The 21788-nt window shown below is 40.4% G+C and overlaps 1 protein-coding gene across 7 annotated transcripts in view; it reads left to right on the top strand.

Moving 5' to 3' along the window:
* The first annotated feature begins 13285 nt into the window (after nucleotides 1-13285).
* Nucleotides 13286-21788, top strand: part of rnf220a (ring finger protein 220a) — a 152742-nt gene continuing 144239 nt past the window's right edge. For 2 of the 7 annotated variants that reach the window (XM_067473896.1, XM_067473892.1), the window contains exon 1: nucleotides 13292-13733. The gene's annotated coding sequence lies outside the window, so the exon portion shown is untranslated. Of the gene's footprint in view, nucleotides 13734-21788 lie in introns of all 7 variants that reach the window. The other 5 variants (XM_067473893.1, XM_067473890.1, XM_067473889.1 and 2 more) reach the window with 5 other exon arrangements.

The following is a 21788-nucleotide window of genomic DNA, read 5'->3' as shown; positions in this document are numbered from 1 at the left end:
TTTTTCTGTTAAGGTGTATCATTTTTTTTTGTTAGATTCATGGGATAGAACATCTTGCAGAGCTTCACACGCAAGCTCCTACAATCAATTAAATTTTCAACTCAATTTAATTTTCTTAATATGGCACTAATTTCACAATATAAGACATCTCATAGCATCTTTTATACAGTTGTAAGGTTAAGACCTCACAAAACTACAGAGAAAACCCAACACGGGCCAAAAGTTTCAGAACTATGCTCATGGTGGACGGTCATACGCCTTTACTGGTTGTATTTATACAAGACCTGCTCTGGTTTGTGCTGTTGCTCTCCAACATTGTAGTTGTGGCCAAGTCTACAACAGCACACGGGAGGGTTTTGTGCCACTGCAGGAAGCACAAACTGGGCTCAACTCTGTGTAAATAACTAAAGCCCCTTTCCCACATCCACTGCAATCCTGACATTCTCCTGACTTTGTCCAGAGAGGGAGTATGTGAGATTGCACATGTCCGAGTGAGACGCCCCTGACATTATCCTGCGAGCCTCTAGTTAAATAGATTGAGTTGCCTTCTGTAAAAAGGAAAAGAGTTTAACTTTAGGCCTACTTGTCAAGATATCTTTAGCTCTACATGAGTTAATGCTAAGGATGAAATCTTCTCATCCTCTCTTCTGTTGTTTTTTTAAGAACAGGGACTTCAACAGCCAGGATGTGATGGGTCTACAGCAACTTGAACAGAAATATATTTTTTTTTGTCTTGATAAAGTTTTGTAGCATTTAATGGACATACAACAGTGTGAAATCTGCCCGTTATCAAATGGACTTTTCAATATTTTTTTCAATGTCACATTCCGAGATACAACTGCATCATTAAACAGACGCCAAGATATGTAACTTTAGTACAATAGAAGATGAATAGAAAAACCCAGAAACCAGAAAGGACAAACGTTTTTTAACAGCAGGAGAGCCATCAATCTTTCCCAGGATCAATTTGCTAAAGGCCACAGGATCAGAAGTAAAGCCAGAATGGGGTTAGTCTGTGGAAATTATTTTGTTATTAATAATAATTTCTCAAATATCTAACAGCCAAGAAAGATGGACTGTAACGCTAATCAAAGCTGATGGGAGAGTCTGTCTTTGCACATCAGAAAATGTTCACCTCTTGATTGCTTTTTAAGTGGTGTATGGATTTAAAACCTATGTATTCAGTCCAAGTACAAAATACTTTTATAATGCATTTCAATTAAACACAGAATGAACATTTTAACCTCTTTGAAAATATTTTAATAGGAGTTTCACTCATAAACAGTTGTATTCAGTTCAGTCAGCAATTTTCATTATTGAGTAAATGTACTCGGGTTTGTTTAATTGCTGTGCTGCTCAGAAGTAGTCACCATATTATGTTGTAAATAGCTTCAGTGGTCAGATTGTGAGTGTGTGTTTGTATGTTTGTGTGTGATCTTGGAGAGTTAAAACAGGCATAATGAAGTAGCAAAAAGCTGCCTTCATGCAAAGACCCCTGAAACAAGCAATTATAGCTAATTTGTCCTTTTAAAAAGACATGGGGAAGTCATTTGTTCTGAAACATGCGCACACACACACACACACAGGCACAATGAGAAAATATTCATGTCTCTTCCTCCCCCTCCACAAACACTTAGGAGCTAATTATTGTTATTAGCATCATGGTTGAAATCCCTCCACAAGGACATGTCAACACACTTCAACATCTGTACACTTCTGTTCTTTCATCAAAGGAATGAGAGAGCGAGAGAGAGAGAGAAATGAAGAAGTGACACATAAAAATGTCCTGAGATCACCTTGAAAAGGCCTAATCAAAGTGTTCTACATTTCCAAGTCATTTTGTTTTACACACAATGACACCATTTCACTACAGCGGTAATTGCCTCTCAAAAAATATTGGCCTAATATATACATGAATATTGATTTAGCCATGAGCAGCAGCATTCTCATTATAGGCAGTGTTGTACTGATTTTTCTGTTATTTCATTCGCAAAGCCATTATGGGCAAACATGTTTACTACAATGACGATAAGTTAACTATAAAACATGGATTAGAATATGGGTTGATTTTATTTAAGATAAATGCTATAAACATCACTGAAGATCAATAAATATAGATTAACTTGCATATAATGCTTGTCAGTGGAGCAGTAGGGCTAAAAAAAATTCATATTCTGTAACAATGTGTCGGTTTGAGTAATATCGTTAATCACATTTAAACATCCATCCACCAACTCATCAAATCTGTGCTTACTTCCAGGTCTGGGTTAGGGTGGCAACAGTCTAAGCAGGCAGAGCAGATGTCCTTCTCACCTGCCACGTCCTTCAGCTGTTTCTGGGGAATCCGAAAACCAGATTGGATGCACAGAATATTACTCTGGGGTTTCTCCTGGCTGAACAATCAGTTTCCAACTTCTCTATTTGGAGTTTCTTCGAGGTATCTGAGCCATGCTGTTACCTTCTCATGTAGCCTCTTAACAAAGTATAAACTTTGCTTAACCAACTCATCAACTCGACAGCCCCATAAAATGTGGTAGTAAACCATTAGCAAAGGCAAAAAGCAGGTGACTGTGCTAAAGGTTTACAGAGTGTCTGGCTTCGCCCTTACAGACAGGTGTGAGGAGCTGGAGGGAGCGAGAGACAGTTACCAGGTAGTTACTGCAAGACCCGTGTGACTAGTCAGCGTGGTCTGCTTGGGTTTTCTTTGCCAAGTTTCTGATGCCTGTACGGATTTGTTTTATAAGTAATTTTCTAAAATGTCATATCACATCATATTTTCAACAAGCCCCATCCAGACACTAAAACCAACAACCCTCTAACAGTAAGAAAACCACTGTGTTTACATGTTTTAAATAATGCGCAGGTGAGTATTTAGAACCAAAAATTAGTGTGAAACCAGTGCCATTTTGGCTCTTTTGTAAGGAAAAGCCGTCACCATTTTGTCAAAAGTGGTTAAGTTTCAACAGACACCTGCCTCCATACGTGAAGGTGGTTTTAAACAAAAAGTTCTCTGATCCATATGAGAGGTCAGGTACAAACCGCATCTTTGGGCATTGAAGTTTGAGGACTTGTTACTCAGAATGGCTAAAACTTTGTACAGCAGTCTGAGATGAGCCAGTCAATTGTGCTTACACAAGACCTTCAGCAGAATTATGGCAGAATTTGGGGCAACGACTTTTCATTTTGGTTTTAGTGTCTATATGGGGGTTGCTGGAACAGTCAATTTAGAAAATGACCAAGGTTTTCATTTATAATGCATCACTAACAAAGAAACCTCAACTGCTTACTGAATTCCCTAATTTCATGAGTGAAACGATGGCGACCACTCAGAATGATCCCATATTCACAGGTGGAACAAAGAAACATCCCCATGCTCCAACCCGAAATGGAAGCAAAAATGTAAGTATACCAATGGCTACAACCCCCACACTGAACAAACAATGAGTCCTATGGTAGGACTCCTGGACAGAGATTGTGGACTTACCTAGATAATACCAAACTGACTGCAAAATGACATCATATTGTATTGCAGAAAACGTTGAATCTTGTAATGGTCCCCTTACCGTATTTGTCCACTGCCCCCATTTAAAGAAATATGCTGGCTAAAAGTTTGTGAATACAACATCATTATCTTTGATGCACCTAACCTCACTTTTTTTTGATCGTTTTGACAGCACTGGATATATTTTGACATTTCACTTTTACAAATATTTTTCTTAACAAAAACCCAAATGAAGGTAAGGTCTTTGTATACTTAAACTTACTGCTTGTATTGAACTCACAGTCTGTCTTTAGTCTTTGTTATTCTACATCCAAGAAACCACTTTGGTGCTTGACTTTTCAGTGTCTTCCACAAAGCGCACACTGCAAAATATACACTCAAATGCAACCACACTCACACACTCAAAATTAACTGTCTTGCTCTTGTCTCTAATGCATCTGTCATATCAGGGGTAAGCCCCTTTGATCTCTCTCTCCCTCGCCCTCTTTCTCTCTGACAGCTGGCTTGCTGCTCACTGGTCCTAAATGAATTGTTATTTCTTCTGGCCACTTGAATTTGTCACTTGACTTCTCAGTGTAATCTTCACTCCTTAGTGACTGTGATGTCTGCTGTTGTGCATGTGCTTAGAAACCTGGATAACATGGTTCTGTGTTTTGGATGAGAACACAATGGCTAATAGAGTCGCTGGCTGTCAGGCCACCGAGTCAGGCAGAATGCCTCTGCAGGGCCTCACTGATGAACCTGTCAAAGGTGATCTAATTTTTCCTTCAAGCACAACAATGAAACGTAATCGCCTGCAGAGGCATGGCTAACACAGTGGAAGAGAAATCAAAATTTACTGACACACTGTTCATGTATGTGTATCGTGTGTGTGTGCGCCTGTGTGTGCGTGAGTTTTTACAAATCCAGAAAATTCTTATAGCTGCAGCAAGCAACAGTTTTTTTTAAATTGAAATTAGAAAGAACATCTTGTTAGCTCAACTAGATCAGGGAGGCAAACACAGGAATGTAATGGGAACTCTGTATAATTAGCCTCCTACTAACATTACACACATTTATAGACATAAACATTCAAACAGGCTGAAACATTTGCAAAATGTTATATTTTTGCAAAGGCAATAAGGAAGAAGGGACGACTTGTCTTTTGTTTACATACAGTATCTATTGACCATCCGACATGTTTAAGTATGAACAGTCTGTTAATGTTCTTTCTCTGTGTTGCTCTCTCTCTTTTTGACAGGTTCATTGGGGGTTTTGTGTGGATTCAGGCTCAAAAGGGGATCTGGAACCTGATTAACAATAAAATGCTATCAAATCGCATTCTTACGTTGAGAGTTTCAAAAGTTTATTAATTTATATTTTCTAAATCCATGTGTCAGTTAGGGTTTTGTGATGTACAATTTGTCAAATCTCAAGTCTATGGTTTGTTCCTAAAAAAGTCTTAGCAACTGTCCATGTGCAGCCCAAAAATCTGTGTCTGTGTCGAGTGTTTGCACTGCGAGCACACTGCCTGCACATGAGTCTGGAAAAATAACTAGATTCTGTTTCATGTGCTGTGTGTAACATTTATTTCAATGTCCTTGGCACCACTTTCAGCAACAGCTCTCCTTCTTGTTGTTAATGTCTGTGGTTGCCATCATGTCATCAACTCTAATTGAACAATGCAAAGAAGTGCATGTTCACCCATAGTGCATGTAATGGGGGGGAGGTGCTAACCAGGATTTGGCCTTTACTCATGCTGCGTGCTGTTGGTGAAGTTGGGAGTTTTTAATGACAAAATATTAGCTAGCTCTAGCAGAAAGGCACATTTTGCATGTAATAATTTTGCTCCTGAATCTTTGTGGTTGCCTTCATTTTACTGCTTTCTGTTCTTTAAATTTCTAAATGTGTAATAGTAGGAGAGACAAAACAAAAAGCTATAATATATCCCCTTACAAAATGTAAAGACCATTTAGTTTTTAAAAAGGAAACAGAAAAGTCACAGACCCTTTGTCACATCTGCTTCTCTGCCCCTGGCTTTGCTTCAGTCTTTCTATAACTGTCTCTGAGGCCAGTCTCTCCATATCCCTATCAAAAGCGCTCAAGTAATATTGCACAATAATATCCAGCATAAAATCAATGGCTTGTTTAATTTAAACAGGGAGGAAGTGGGAAGGCTGGGTAATTGCAGAGAAAGGCCCACAAATCAGCCGTCCTTGTTATCCCATTTGACGGACCATTAAACGTCTGCAGGAATAAACATTATTTTTAGCTTAACTACCAGCTTCTGCCCACTATAGAGTAGATGGGCAAATCATTCCAACCAAAATAATAAAAAAATAAAATTAAAGTGGTCTTTAGATATACAAATGTCCAGGCTTTTTGTTTATTCCATAATGTTTGTATTTAAATGGTTTTCTACATTAATTAACAGTTGACAGCAGAAAATGTTTGGGCTGTCATTTATGGTTATTATTTTGCAAAACACTGTCATATAGTTTTATGGAGTGCATGTGTTATAGAAAAAAAACACAGGGATGAGGCTTTATAACTTTTGAAAGAAGTGAGACTTCAAAGAAATTGTACAATCTTACCAAACAAATAATATTTGGTATAAGTTAATGCAGACTCTGATCCAATTCTTACTTATCCACTGTACAATTTTATTAAATCTCTATATGAAATGTTGAAATAACAGAAGCATTTTGCTTAATGTAACATGTCTATTTAACATCTACTTAATCCAAGTACTGGACGTCCTGATTTGAATATATTACATTTGCATGTTTAATTTTTTGGAGATGATATGACTGATACTAATAACTGGATGATTGCTACTGCAAAAGAGATAATGAGATCCACTAGAGTGAAGATGTATTACTCAGCTGGATTTTCTAGAACCACAGTATTAGGCAGTTTACATGAGGTTGTGCAGTGTAGTTACAGTGGAACATTTTCTCTCACAAATAATCTTTGGCTGTGTACAGGAACTGACTACTGACTGGCTACACATCCCCAAGTTTCTCAAGATTAATGTAAACTCGTGACAACTCAAAGGACCTGCTGCCAAAGATGTTTATCATTATCACGAGTAAAGATGCAGATATGCATGTTTACACTGCCTTTAACAAATGATAAACACCCACGGACATACGATACTCTACTTTTCACTCTCCGACACAGCAGATTGTTTTACTGTAGATCCTACCTATGAAGGTCAGCAGCATGCTGAGATGGACAGACCACATTAGAGTTCAGTAATGTAGGGATTTTTTTTATCTGTTTCTCCTGGAGGTTTCTTCCATTAATGGGAGTTTTTGCTCTCCACTGTTCCCTAGGGCTTGATCAAGGGGATTTGTTTGGTTTCCTCTATAAATTTTTAATGTCCTGAATTAATTATGTAAAGTGTCTTGAGATGACCATGTTTGGCGCAATATGATTAAAGTTAAGTTGAATTTAATAAAGTTGGAAGGAGCAGTTCAGCTGATCTGTACTATAAAGTACATAAGTTTTACAACTCCAATTCAAAAGATGTTGCAGTAAGACAATCAACATCTGATATGTTCTTTATGTTGTATTGTGAATACAACTTTTTTTGTTGCAATTGGTATTGTACATTGTAACCTGATAGTCTGAGGGAATTCCTAATTCTCCTTCTGTCAGTGTGGTAACCTGAGTCATATTTATCTGAGCACAAGGCAGATGTACATTAGATAATTGTGTACCCCCCCCCCAGATTCACTCTTCCTTTTTCACAGATAAGACATTTTTTTATGTTGCCCTTGATAAATTTTCCCCCAGGGAGTTGTCATAAATTAACTTTATCAGGTCTTTAATTATGGTACATGTGCTCTGATGATCCCCCCCAAATGCACACACACACACGCACACACCAAACCCTAACATCCCCGTTCCCAGCCCACCCCCAACACTGTCATTTTCAAAGCTATTTTAAGACAATGTGTGATTATCTGTGACATTGCTTGACATGTGCCTCAAGGCTGTCTCTCTTTTCACTATCTGTGCTCTCTCCCTCTGTCTTCCTCTCTCTTTCTTTCTGTCTCACTCTAATCAAAAAGCCAAACCATGCAGACAGCTCAGAGCAAATAACAAGTCACCCCCCGTGGATGTTTGAAGATGACGGGGCGACTGGAGCGACAAACGAAGAAATACACTATGATTGTTCTCAGTCTTGAAGCCAACACATTATTTCAACTCATGCTTTTGCATCAGAATCTTTTTTTTTTTTTCAAATTTTCTGATGTTGTGTATATGTATGTCTGTGTGGCAATATAGAAACATTAGCTGTAGTGTAACAATGGACAAAGATTTCTTCCCAAGGACAAAAAAAACAACAACAACAACAACAAAAAAAAAACAGGTCAGATATTTTGTTACATTTCTGAATTTTCAGATCTCCAAGGTAATATTTGTACCTTTTCAAGTGTTCCTCCTCTAAAGCTTGAAGTAGCATGTTCTTTATGCAGCAGTATAAAAAGTATAGATGTGTGCTCTGTTAGAATTGGTTGAAATGCTACCCAGTTTTCATCCCACAGTGTCAGATGATGACCCCTCCTGACCCCTCCTGATGCTACAGGTAACTGTTGGACAATATTTTCTGCCACAGGGCCGATGATGCCTGCTTATTAGACCTCTTTTCAGGAAGTAATCTGTTATGGTTGTGGAAACATCAAACTTTACTTGACTTTACGAGCAAACACAACCGGATTAGGGCTGGGAGCCAAAACAGTAGATTAAAAATATCTAAAAATACAATAAAATAACTACTTACAATGAAAACAATAAACAATTACTTTCCCACAATCATCATTAATCCAATGTCTCACACTGGAATTGTTTTAATATGTACAGACAGACATATCTATCTATCTATCTATCTATATCTATATATAGATATAGATATAGATATAGATATATACATATATACATACATATATATATATATATATATAGATAGATAGATATAGATATAGATATAGATATAGCTATAGATAAGCACTTTATTGGGTACGTGCATAAGTGGTAACAGAAAGACAGTTAACAGATATAATGATTATGAAATCAATTCAGTTAACTAACTATAGAATGTTTTTGATTGATCCCGAAGTGTGCGTAATCTTATAAGTAATCTGGACCATTAAACATGCAGAGTACAGTCAGCAACAATGCTGTATTTGCTCTATTGTTACAGATGATGAGTGAGAAAGGTTTGAGGTGCAGAAGGAACCAAACTGGATGAAGATTTCAAGGCACTCAAAAGGAAAGAGACAGAGAGAGAGAGAGAGAGAGAGAGAGAGAGAGAGAGAGAGTAAGGAAGAGAGAGAGAGAGAAGGAGAGGTTGCTATCACTTGGGATTGCTACATCTATCACTATATCACTAAAGCCTTCTTCTTCTGTTTGTGAACAGATGTGAGCAGCTGAAGACAAGCTCAATACATTCTAATCAGACAGTCCATCATCTTTCTCAGCCTTTACTTCATGCAAACCAAATATCATAACTGCACTTGTTTTATGTGCAAAGTAGCCAAGTCTAAGTGACAACTTGTACAAAAAAAAAGAAAAAAAGAAAACAGGGAGTGAAACATTGATGAAATTATCCATCTACCTTACCTCAGATTATTGCCCATGCATCATAGCCAGAACAAATACCACATAATTACATAATTAATCAGATCATGCATGTTTCCCTTCTTTCATTTTTTTGTTCTGTTGTACGGGAGTCAAATGCATGCAATCACTTGTTCTGTAATGTAATCGGATCAGGGCCATGTAATTCTTCATTTTCCAACAGCTCCCCGGAGCAATGGATCTGAGTGCGATATGAATGTGGCTCAGTCTCTGTCCCTGCACTCTCCATCTCTCTGCTTTCTTTTCTCTAAATGTGGCTCCCTCAGTGTGGTTAACCGCTTGGCTGTGTAGCTGCTGGCAGCTGCGTCTCCCGCCACAAGACAATATCTCTCTCCCTCACTTGTCTCTCCATTTATCTAACCATCCATTCCTGCCCTACATCCCTCTCCTCCCCCCACCCTCTCCTCTGGCCAGCTATTGCTCTACCTTTTTTTTCTAAGCCTCTCCCCTCTACTCCTCTTCTTGCACTACCATACTAAGCTTCCTCTCCTCTTTTTCCTCTCCCTTCTCCTCCTCCCTCCAGTGGCGACACCAACCATCAGGTCCCATCTATCTGTGTGTACGTCAGCAATTAGAGTGTCGGGGCAGCCAAATGCCAGCCATGTCCCCGAGCTACACACACACACACCCTCAAAGGCTATACCCTGACAAAACAGCAAGAGAACAAATCATACCATAATTTATAATCTCACTGTGCTAAAATCTCATTATATTACAGACATATGGATTCGGCTGGGGAGCCGGTGCTATAAATTACACCAATCGTAAATTATTAAAGGAAAGATAGAAATGACCGTCGCCTGTCCAGATTAGCTGTAAATCACACTCAAACATGGTTTGTTTAAAGAATTAAGTCCCATGTGGTGTAAAGAACTGTACAAGGTATTGCTTAAGTCACTGGGAGGCAGAAGGGGTCAAGTATGAGCTGCCTTAAAGTATCAAAGGATCAAAAGTTCAAACCATAAAATAGACAAGGGTTTCCTGCAAGGGAATACACCAAAAACTGAAAATGTCTTCAAAATTTCTTCAGTGCAGCACCTTTTTTTAAATTTCTACTGTGAATGTCCAACACCCAAGCCAACAGGGAACACAAACAAAACAGAAAGCCACAGCTTGTCACACCCTCAATCCAGCCTTCTTATTTTAGAGTTTGAAAAAAGTGTAATTCGGTTTAAGGTTAAACCCGGCCAAGCAGAGGTGAAAGTAGGCTGCAACGAGGGCAGCCCCGGCCCTCTGCCGTCAGCTTGGCTTTTCATTATCACGCTGTCATTTGAAAGAAGATGTCAGGGGTTTCATAACAGCAGAACGTGACTCAGTTCAGACGGGTGCAAAGAAATGAGCTGAAAACAGAAAAAGACCTGATGTTAAACCTGCATTTGCTGACATGCAGTGTTGTGAGTGGGTCATGTCATCGGAGAAGGGGAAGTTCTAAAAATAGTTTTTCATTCACATTCAGGAGCTGTGTTTATAAGGTAGTTTTGGGCAGTGGTGGACAAAGCCAAAGTACTGCTGGTATTAACATAGCACAACCAGACATTTGCGCGTAAATACACATGTAGGAAAACAATGCTTAGGATCTTCCATTGCTGACTGTGAACACAAAATCCACAGCTGGCCTCTTCACTCAGGTTCAATGAAGAAGAGAGAAAGAGCAGAGAGGGTTAAGCGAGCCACTGAAAGAATGAAGAGAGGGACCAGTGTTAGTAAAGAGTAGGGAGTATAGGGCCTGCAAATGCTTGTGGACCGGACTACAGCAGCACAGCAGAAACTGCTGTAGTAGAACAACGCAGACAAAACCAAACGTTACATCTCTGTGACAACATGTGTAAACATTGTGCAGTGTGGAGGCAGATACATTCATATAAAATTAAATTAAATAAAAAACCTTGGCCACTAAAAGAAACCTATCTGCATGGCTAGATACCACCACAGGTACACAGGGAAATGTCAAATGTCTGTATGTCTTTTCTGCCTCTGGTACAGTATCTGCATGGGAGATGGCTTTGCTCTAAGAAGTGGGAAAGAAACACTGCAAATGCCTCAGCAGTGAAACAGGTGCTATCAAAGTGCTTCCTAGTCAATACACACAGAGGCAGCATTTAAAAACATCAGGGGGGCTGGACTAAAGGCTGGTATTAGACTTTGAATGGAGAGGGATCTAATACATGGATGGTTCTCTTCCTTAGTCAGCCCATTGACTCCAAACTGAGCCCATTAGCAAGACAACACACCACTAATGGCACTGCTGCTGCCACTGCCCCTCATGTGTATGGAGACCACCCAGTGCACACATACGCATACACACACACACACACACACACACACACACACACACACACACACACGACCCTCTTCACTTTTCCCACGCTATTGTTACCAAAACATTAGTATAATAAAGCGTGAAACCAGATCAAAGAGTGAGTTCCATTAGAAAACCATCACACTCGGTTTGGACTAAATGTGATTGTGCTTGTAGAAAGATTTGCAGGAAATCGAGATGGAAAAGGCTGCATTGTTACACACTTGTTTCGGGTCAACCTAAAAAATGTCCTTAGTAGTTTCTGTTGTGTTAAACATAATAACCTGAACTTCTGGATCTAATTGCCCTCTCAGATATTGTTTGCCACATCTGCCTTGTTAATGTGGACCCTCTGAATTTCGAGTGAATGTAACTTATTCAAATATAATAAATATCTACTGTATAATATACACAGCTGGATTGTGCCACTAGAGCAGCACCACTCACAACTTCATATGAAGATGTTTGGATTTTTGGTCTGTTCCATGTGTGACCAGCAGGGGGGTGTAGTGGAGAAGAAGAAAAGGAAGGAGACAAGGGACACACACACAGCTTTCCGCACTCTCCCAATCTGACATGAACTGTCTCACCTCCAAGTCCCATATTTTATTTTATCTAATGCTTAAATTATATAGCCTTTATTCAGCTCACATTATGTTACGGGGCTAATTGTTGGGGGGCAAAATGCCACTTCGGACTTCAGCTCATTATTTAAATGTGATTCAATGAGCTGTCAGCCTTTGGATATGGAATGATGTGTACGGTCTTCTAGTCCAAGGAAGTCCTTTTTTAATTTTTGTTTTATTGTTTCAATAGAGAGAATGTATGTGCAAAAAATAAAGGCATAATATTTCAATCACAGGTGCTGGAGGTCATGCAGTGCAAGCCAGTGTTACCAGTGAATTTTATATGGTTACATATTCCACTTATATACATCATTTGTTTGTAAATGGCTTAAGTTTTTAGTTCCTCGATGCCGGGACTTTGCCACTCAGCCACAGGGGTTTAGTGAACTTCCCACTGTCTCTCCAACTTCAGTCTCTAGTGCGCACTTTATAAGAGTGTCTAGCGGTCCACCTCTTTTTGTTAAGAGGTGGACTTCATTGGCTTTATGGAAAGCAGCAGTCTCTCCAACGGGTGAAAGAGAAAGAGAGGCTGGAGAGAGAGCGCGAGAGACTGAGGAGGGGGAGAATTCATTCACTTTGCGCACAAAGCGCAGTGGAAATCACCCAGGGGAACGAAACACTAGACAGAGGCGGCAGGGAGGAGCGGGACGGTGGGGTGTTGCGAAACAAACGCACTCCTAAAAACAATGCACAAAGTCATTTTATCCTCCGTTTTAATTTATCTCCCAATTTCTCTTGTTTTAACCGCAGGCAGATTCGTTGGTAAAGTTAATTTGATTTTGTGTTAAAAATGACAGATCCGCTAACACTGGCCCGGTCCCTCACAGGTGAGGAAGCTCAGTGATCCACTGTGTTTCACGGGAACAAACAAACCCAGTCGTCGGTTAGAGAGCGGTGTTTGTCACGGATCTGACGGCTTGAGAGAACAAAACGTTCACACCGAACTGACTGAGAAGTGAGCTAAAACACGAAATTGCTTTAAAACCAAGAAGAAGTGACAGCGAGCTGCTGAGTCTGTGTGTCTGTCAGTCACTGCGCGGCAGCACTGCACCTCTGAGCGCTCTGGACCCTAGACCCCCCCCCCCCCCCCCCCCCTCTCCATCCCAGTGCTCCCCATCCACCCCCCCCCCCCCCCCCCCCCCTCTCCCCCGCTCAACCTCGCGCAGCCCAGTTCCAGCCTCACACACGTCGCTGCTGAACAGTCCCCACAGTCGACCCCCCCACCCTACCCCCTCCTCTCCTCTCACACCACCACAGCCTGCCACCTTCTCAGCGATCCTGCGCTGCCTTTTACCGGCTTCATTCCTCTTCCCTCTCACTGATCATCCCGCTCGGTGTTTTCAGCGCTATCGATACCCACTTTGCACCGTGTCTGTGGAAAGTCAGCCTCCCTCTCCCCACTCTCTCTCTCTCTCTGTGTCTCTCTCTCTCTCTCCCTCGCTCTCTCTGTCCTCTTCTCCGGCTGCGCTTTGGCGACCTAACAGGGAGGTGTTAACTACTTTTGCTTCCCCCAAAGCGCCTCCCGTTATCTACGGCGCTGCTGCGCAAGAGCCAGAAGGGCCAGTGCTGCTGATATTCCCACTCTGCAGAAAAGTTTTCGGTTTCTTGTAAGGATAAATAAAAGGAAGACGGAAACCGAGGTGTGTCGCGTTAAAGAAGCGGACTGTGCCACGGCGAGGTGAGTAACACAGACTGTCCATTTTTTGTTGTTGTCGCGGGGTTTGGAGCTTCTACACTTTGTGCCTCCACGCCTTTGTCGCGTCCCGGCGCTTTGCTTTGGTTTGGATTTCGAGTCGTTTCAGTAAAGTTTCAGGGAGGACTGTGCGCAGGTCGAGGTGGGGAAAAAAAAACACAAATGTGTGTAAAAGTCACGGCGCGGTCTGTCTCTGTTTGGACACGGACTTTAACGCGTGTGCGCGTAGGAGCGTGCAACCCAAACAAGAAAAGTGGCTTCATAAAAAAACACTAAAGAGTTGCTCAGAGCGTATGTCAGTGGCATTAGGCGTGTATTCCCATCACACACACCAACGTGTTAGACGTGTGCTGTCTGTACTACAGGCAGTAATATGTTCAACTTTTATAACTTTAATTGTTCACTTCGAGGAAGTTGGATCTCGCTTCAGAACCGCAGATTAGATCATTTAACTCCTGCCACTCTTTCAAGTTCCATAATTATAATACAATCACAGCAAATAGTCTTGTCACCGAAATCTTATTTTTCCTGCAGCGCACTTAAGAAACATTTCCCATCATCACCCGGCAAAAAAACAAAACAAAACAAAAACACAGTGAGCAACGTTAGTCAGCGGGCCCACCCTGAATAGACTGGTCTTAAAGTTGAGTTTTAGTTCTTCACATGAGGACAGCAGGTGTTATAGCTGACTGGGCCAGGGTGTCTCTGGATTTTAGTGAAAGGTACAGCACTTTGCAGCACTCAGGGGCTCATATTCATAAGGACATGTGGCTTAAACTGCCGCATATCGGTTCCTTTCTTTTGGCTCCAATAGAACCTCCAATGAGCCTGATTTTAATGCATGAAGGACTCCTGTGCTATATATACTGCACACGTACAATGACTGTATTCTAATAAACTATTAATATCTTAAACGAGTTTTAATCACAGGTTTTGAATTGTATGGACCAATTGGGATTAAAGACCAAATAATCACAGGATAAAGAAAAACATATAAAAAGGAAATTTTTTTTAGGGGAGTTTGTCTTTTTAAATGTGAAACAAATTATTCTCAGTTTCTCTCAAAGACAAACAGACGGCTTGCATTCAAATAACAAGGCATGTTTGCTGCATAGCGCGTACATGCACGCACGGGCGCACGCACGCGCGCACACACACAAACAGGCCTGCACACAGTTGGGAAACACCTGTTAACTACGGAGCCACTATAATTTACATCCTCCCCCTAAATAAGCAGCGCTCAGACGTACAGTCCCGGGGGCCTTCCAGCTTCACGGCCGAGCACAGTGAGCCAGAGTCGGTTAGTCCAAAGCGCCAGTTCCCGTTGCGGCGTCGCTATAACCGGCTTCAACACTCACTTGTCTGATTTGGAGAGGAAATTAACTTTTGATTTAACCGAACTCACGGTATTTTGGCAAAACCTCACGCACGTTTTGGTTATATAAACTTTCTTTTTTCAAATTAGTTTTTTGTTGTCCCTCGTTTCATTCTGCAAACTCTAAGCTCGATAAACTAGTTTTAATTTCCTTTTTTAATATTTATTTAATAATACGTTTTGTTCAGAGTCACGGGTGATGACAACAATAACAGCCGATGAGATTTAGTTGCTTTTTATTTCTTCTGTCACTTCCTTTGGACTCAACAACTCTCGAAGGACTTTTTCACTCCTGCGTGTGTTTCCGTGTTCTCTTAAAACCGACTTCGTGGAAGCAAACAAATAAGGAGCCGCGCACAAATTACCGCACAAAACGGCAACACTTAGATGAGGCAATAATAAAATTAGTAACGTGGAAAAAAATGCCGCAGATCCATTACAAGTTGAAACGTCCTCTCAGTGGCAGCAATAAATACCGCATAAAAACGCACTTTTGGAGCGAAGGTGCGCCCGAGGCGGGTCATTGAACTCACCGCAGTGTGAAGATTGAATTATAGTTCCTCAAAATAAATAAATAAATAAATAAAAGGCTCCAGATCCAGTGATCCCAGCGTGATGAATCCCTTCAAATTGATTTTATTGATTGTCAGATCAAGCAGCTCTTACTTCTAAGGACCAACAGAACCTTTTCATTTTCCAAGCAAACACATTAACAAGCTATAATTATTTTTTTTACATAAGGAAAATAAGGAAGGAATAGAAGTTTTGCTGAAATGTAATATTTAACGTGCTCAAACCGCATCGTCTTCAATGCCGTTCGAAAACAAACCTCCTATTAAGACAATTTATTAAGTATGAAAACAAACATGCACTTTTTTTTGCCTGCAGTAACGAGTGCTTATGAAACATTCCCGAGCTCATTACTCCTTCTAGGAGAAAACCAGGAAATGCATTTTTTGGAATTAATAACTTTCATGATTAATGTGATTCAGAGAAGATATTCATTAATATATTTTCCAATTAATGTTTATATAATTAGAAAAAAATAATTTATACATGTTTTAATTGTGCGTTAATGAGGCATCCAGAGAAAGTTTGCACATTGATTTGAGCTCATCTTTTTTTCATGTTAAAGCATGAAAATGTGTTCAAACGATCATGGGCTACTATGACATATTTAATTAAGAAAATGTTCATTAAAGCTGCGTTTTGTCTCTCTGATTATTTGCTGGTCTTCACTGTAAAATGCTGATGCACATCGGTGTCAGTGTCTGTATCACATCTATTATTTCCCGCTTCACTTTTCATGATTTATAGGCCGCCGCTTCTATTCAGTCATGTCAGTTGAATTAAACCTGCCTGCTCCACGTCTCCTTCTTATTTCATATGTTTGTGAATTCGTACGTAGCCAATTTTTTTATGCCAAACATTGCGCTTCAACAAGCTGCCTGTGTGGTTTAAATTCAGAAAATGTGTCCGGAGCTTTGGGATCACGCAGACATAAATCACGCCTAATGGCGCCTATTTACAGCCACAAATATGCGAGAAATGATGTTTGATTGAAACTGCACAACACGGGTCTTTCGGGAGAAATTGTACATATTTTTTTCATCAGTCAAATGCAAACTAATATCCTCGATTTTAATATAATATATGTTTAATATAAAAATTGTTCATGGCATTCATAGGCACTATCTCCTTTTTTTCCCTCCCTTTCCCCAGAGGAATAGTCTGCAAGCGCAAAGGAGTAAAAAAAAAAGTGTCGAGTTTGGAGGAAAAAGTAGCAAAAGGTGATTTATTTGTCAGCGTTTTCAATTCGACACCCCCTCCCTCTCTCTCTCAGCAGTCAGATGTTATTGCTCGCCATTGATCTCTCTTGCTCTCCTGCTTTACGCAAGCGAGAAGTGAACTAAAATTAATGTCTATTTCACACCTCCGTCCTGTCCTGGATCGATGGTCGCAGGGAGAGGAGTTTATTTTAATTCGGATCCAAAGATGCACTCGTCCAAAACAAATAAAAAATAAAATAAAATAAAATAAAATCTTCTCAATTTGTTTAATTATCAGGAAACTGGTTAACTCTTACTTTTATAGCGTCGCAGATGATCATTAGGTAGCTTCAAAATCATATCCATCAGGTGCTAATGATTTTATTAGTGAGCGTAAAGTACAGGGATTTTTTTTCTCTGAATATAGGAATATATTTATCCTGCCCACCAACTTTTAGTCACCGCCCTGCCACCTCTCTGAGTGTGAACATGAAGCGGATGTAACTTTGTTGCAACACAAATCATGCAACTTCACATTCATTCCCGTCTATACAAATGTATTGTTACACCCCCTCCGAATAAAAGTGCGCTTTACATATTTTGGGACCACAACTGCGATGTGTCGCGCGCTTTAACTCCTTGCCTCCCCCTCTCTGCCATAACATGACAGTGATTGTAAATTAACCATGGATTGCTCAATCGCGACTAGTTTGATGACCCCCCTCGGTCTATTAAGTCCTATCAATATGCACTAATTCCTCATTCTTTATTAAAAGCAGAACCAACTCCCTCTCCACTTCTTCACCCTGCCTCCACCCATCCTCCCCCTCCCCCTGTGAGTGGGGTTTATTATTTTTTGTTGTACTAATAAACGCTACATACGAGCTCTAATTTGACATGCAGACGGTAATTTAAAATCATCGCGTCGCCGGTAAATAACAAGTGTTTGAACACAGACAGTAGAACGGGCTCCCTCGGAGAGGAAACGCGTCCTGTGCGGCGTGCATCTTAAAACTTTGTGTTATTGTTTGGCTTCTTATCGCTACCATAATCACCATAATTAAGTGCGAAGAGCCGCATGCAATCATTTAATGGATGGATATTGTAGATGCCAAACAAATGTTTTTTTCTTTCTGTCGGATTTTTTCTTTTTGCTAATGGGAAATTGCAGCCTGTGCAGCGGGTATGAATGATGTCTAATATTTTGGGTTTGAACTGAGATGAAAAGTTTATATTTTACAGATCTCACAAAGCATCAGGTCAATATCTGCGATTTCTAGAGCATTTTGTTATTTACACCAGCTCTTTTCTTAAATAATGACTTATTTTCTTTATTAAATCATATAAAAGTTACCATTGTCTTCAGTATTAATTATTTCTGCCGTGGACCTGAAGTTTATCCTCTTCCTGCAAACATGCATTCAGACCCAATTATTCCTTTTATTGATGACAGGAAAGGGGAGTAGCTCATGCCCAGTCATTTTCTATTGGAAGGAAATCACTCCATGGAGGGGATGCAGCTCTGTGTTTAATGGTTTGATTGCATTGGAGAAGGCAGCCACTAGTAATGCCGTTATAGGGGAAAATATCACTTGGAGACGGCAACAAGAGACAGTCAGAGAATTAGCCTAATGGGAGGGGGGAGAGGAGTTGTGTCGGATGTCAGATACTTTCTATTCTCCATATTGCTCCATGTGTCTTTCTCTCCATGTCTATCTCCCATCTTTGCACCCCCCTCCTCCCCATCAGCCACATCATATCTCTCTCAGGTTTCTTCCCCCTATTCGTCAATTACACCCTAAGCTGGATCACAAGCTCCCTGCTTGGAAAAGAAGCTAATATTCAACACCCCCCTCCACCCCCTTTTCACACACCTCGCCAAAAGACACTGTTGGTGCATTTGCGTCCATCGATTGTAGACAGGCAGTATTTGTGTAGCCTGCTTATCATTTTTCTCTGTGCAGCCAGTCAGGCATCAAGGAGACAAGACTGAAACAGGAGGCTGATCTAACCAGCCATACCGCACACACACACACACACACACATACACATGCATGCTGCAGGAACACACACATTTATGCATCTGCATGTCCACACATGAGCAGGTTGATATTCACATTACACGCTTGACAGCTGGTGATAAGTCAAAGATCTGGTTGTTTGGTTGAAGCTTCAGGGCCTAAAAGTGCCTCTGTCTGACTCTGACCTTTAACCTCCACACAGAGCAAGAACAGATCATTCCCCACAAGCATGTCCCTTTGTTTCCATCATCAGTTTTTGCAGCAACATCTGTGAGTGAAAATCATGTACCTGCCAAAAGTTATCCCTCGTTAAACTTGAACTAATTCCTTGCACTTGCATACAGCGTTGTAGTACAAGCCGTCCAGCCAGCCGCCTGTCTGCCAGCCAGCTAGATTAGTTGCTGCTGTTGTACACATCGGCACAGCAATAAAGGCTCATAGAAGGGCGGCTGGTGCCACACACACACACTCTGTCAAACTCCTTACAGGACAGACAGCGGACTCTGTCACCTGTCGATCAACAAGGAGATGCTGCTGTCACTGTTTTTCTGTCACTTCTACAAAAAGCCCCAAATTAAAAAGTCTTCTGACATCTACAGAAAAGGAGAAATATGACAAGCAGGTTGTCAGCTTTTGGATGAAAGACTTTTCTGGCTTGTGTTAAGCTCACTGTGACAGTGCCAGCCTCCAAGTCATCTGCAAAGGAAGCAGTTTTTTGTAATTGAGTTTACATTACATGTTAAGCAACCTCATGATATTAATTTTATCCGTTTATTTTTTGACTTTTAAACATTTTAAAATGCTTTGAAATTACCACAAAGTATAGTTCTAGTCTTTCTGTTCTTCATCTGACAGCAGATAAATCTGCATCATTTCGGGTTAATAGCGAAATAAATCGATGTTGAAATGTACTAATTTTACATAAATACTCTTCAAAGATGGTAATCTACAAGCAATGGAATGGCGTGTTTTTCATATTTAGCCTTGACTGGTACCAGGAATTAGCTGGCCCCGCTTGAACACTGGGCCTCCCTAGTGCTGCCACGATTAGAAATCCCTGCCACAGGTCAGGGCTGACTTCCAGAATGATTTTTGTCTGCCATCCATAACTCGGTCGCTGAAATCACCAAGGCTTATTTGAGAAGTAAATCCTCTTGCTCTTTTGCAAGAGGGCTTCATGAGAGTGACTCAAAAAAAGAAAGCCTACTGAAAACATTGCATTTAAAAAGTTTAGGTGAAAAAAAACAGAAATTAGTTGATGCACTCTTAGTTAAATAACACATTCCGGAAAAACATATTTGTTGTTACTTGACTGCTGCACAAAGCTCCTCCAATCCTTATTGATTTTGTCGCTGAATTGCCCAGTGTAATTATCCACCTCACAATGATGTGTGTCTATTATTAAAATCTTGCTGTAATATTTTTTCCCAATACTGATGCATATATCTCCAGTTTACTGCAGCAGCTGGTAGCAATGAATAACCAAGTTACAGATTTAATATTAAAGAAGACATTGGGGGAAAAAAAGAGCCGAAACCAAATTAAAGTCGAAAGAAAAGACAAGGACAAATAATATGAGAGAGAATGAGAGGGGGAGAGATAAATGGGTGCAATTCTTATTCACAAGGACATTTGAGCTTTGCCTCATGGCCAGACGTGAATGAGTAGATTTCAATAGTATCGACTGTTGCTTCGGTCATCAGCAAACACACACAGTGGACACACACCTACTCACGCACAAGCACAAACACAGCAGTCTGTCTGGAATACAGAGTGGACCCGTCTGCATGTCAGCACACACACACACACACACACACACACACATATGCACACACACACACGCACACACACACACAAACACACACACGCACACACACACACACACATTCTTTACAAACAGGATGCTTTATCTAAATGTATATTTTCTCTTTTGTGCATCCAAATTTAGTTAGGAAATCTTGTATTCAGATATTTTTTGAGCAATGTGCTCAGTTTAATTGTTTGGTGCATCGAGTTTTAAACTCATACATACATACATGATCTGGTATGTATGTCCATCACAAAGATTTGACGGACACAGCTCAGCATGAATTGTAATAAAATGTAAGAATGGCATGTTTGTCAACAATCTCTAAATATACACATGGACCAAGACTATACTCGTACACACACACACACTTTCAGACAGAGGCCTGTGTTTCTGACTGCTTTTGTCTCCATTAGAAAGAAAAAAAGAAAACTGCAGCTGCTTTGCCTCCTGACAGTCTTTGCAGACACACACTTACTCTCTCACGCACACACCAGTCACAGTTGACAAGACATTTTTATAACAACAATTGGATTCCTCTTCGTTCCTCTCCGAAACTCGGCAGACACAGTGGGAAAACTGGATCTGACAAGTTTCAGCGTCGTGTTGGAACAGCAACAGCACTGGTTACGAACTCAAAGCACTCATGCAAGAAAAATATTTATTTCTACCAGTCAACAAAAAGGAAGGCTTCGATAAGACGAGCAATCTTTGTCGCTGTAGTGTAGTTATTTGGACCTTTCACTTTTCTAATCCTGACACTCAGGGCTGCTTATGTTTCTGTCTTCCAATTCCTGAATAAGCGAACCATTGTCACATCTGGATGATAGAAACAGCAAGGCCGATAAAACGTTTTATTCTGGAAACCTTATTTAAAAAAAACATGATCATTGAAGGCCCAAAATTATTAAAACAGCAGAGAGGGAAAACACTATCTGACACCATTTCAGACCACACTCAAAGCAGCCTTCAAGAAATATAGTTATTAATACTAGTCAACAAAAGGTGAATAATCATAGTACTTTGGGAGTTTCGCCCTTTCACCCTGCAATCAGGGTTACCTGCAAT

The sequence above is a fragment of the Channa argus genome, chromosome 14 (genome assembly GCF_033026475.1).
Source record: "Channa argus isolate prfri chromosome 14, Channa argus male v1.0, whole genome shotgun sequence".
Lineage (NCBI taxonomy): Eukaryota > Metazoa > Chordata > Actinopteri > Anabantiformes > Channidae > Channa > Channa argus.
The sequence above is the reverse complement of the archived record's forward strand: the minus strand, read 5'-3'. Positions and strand labels throughout refer to the sequence as shown.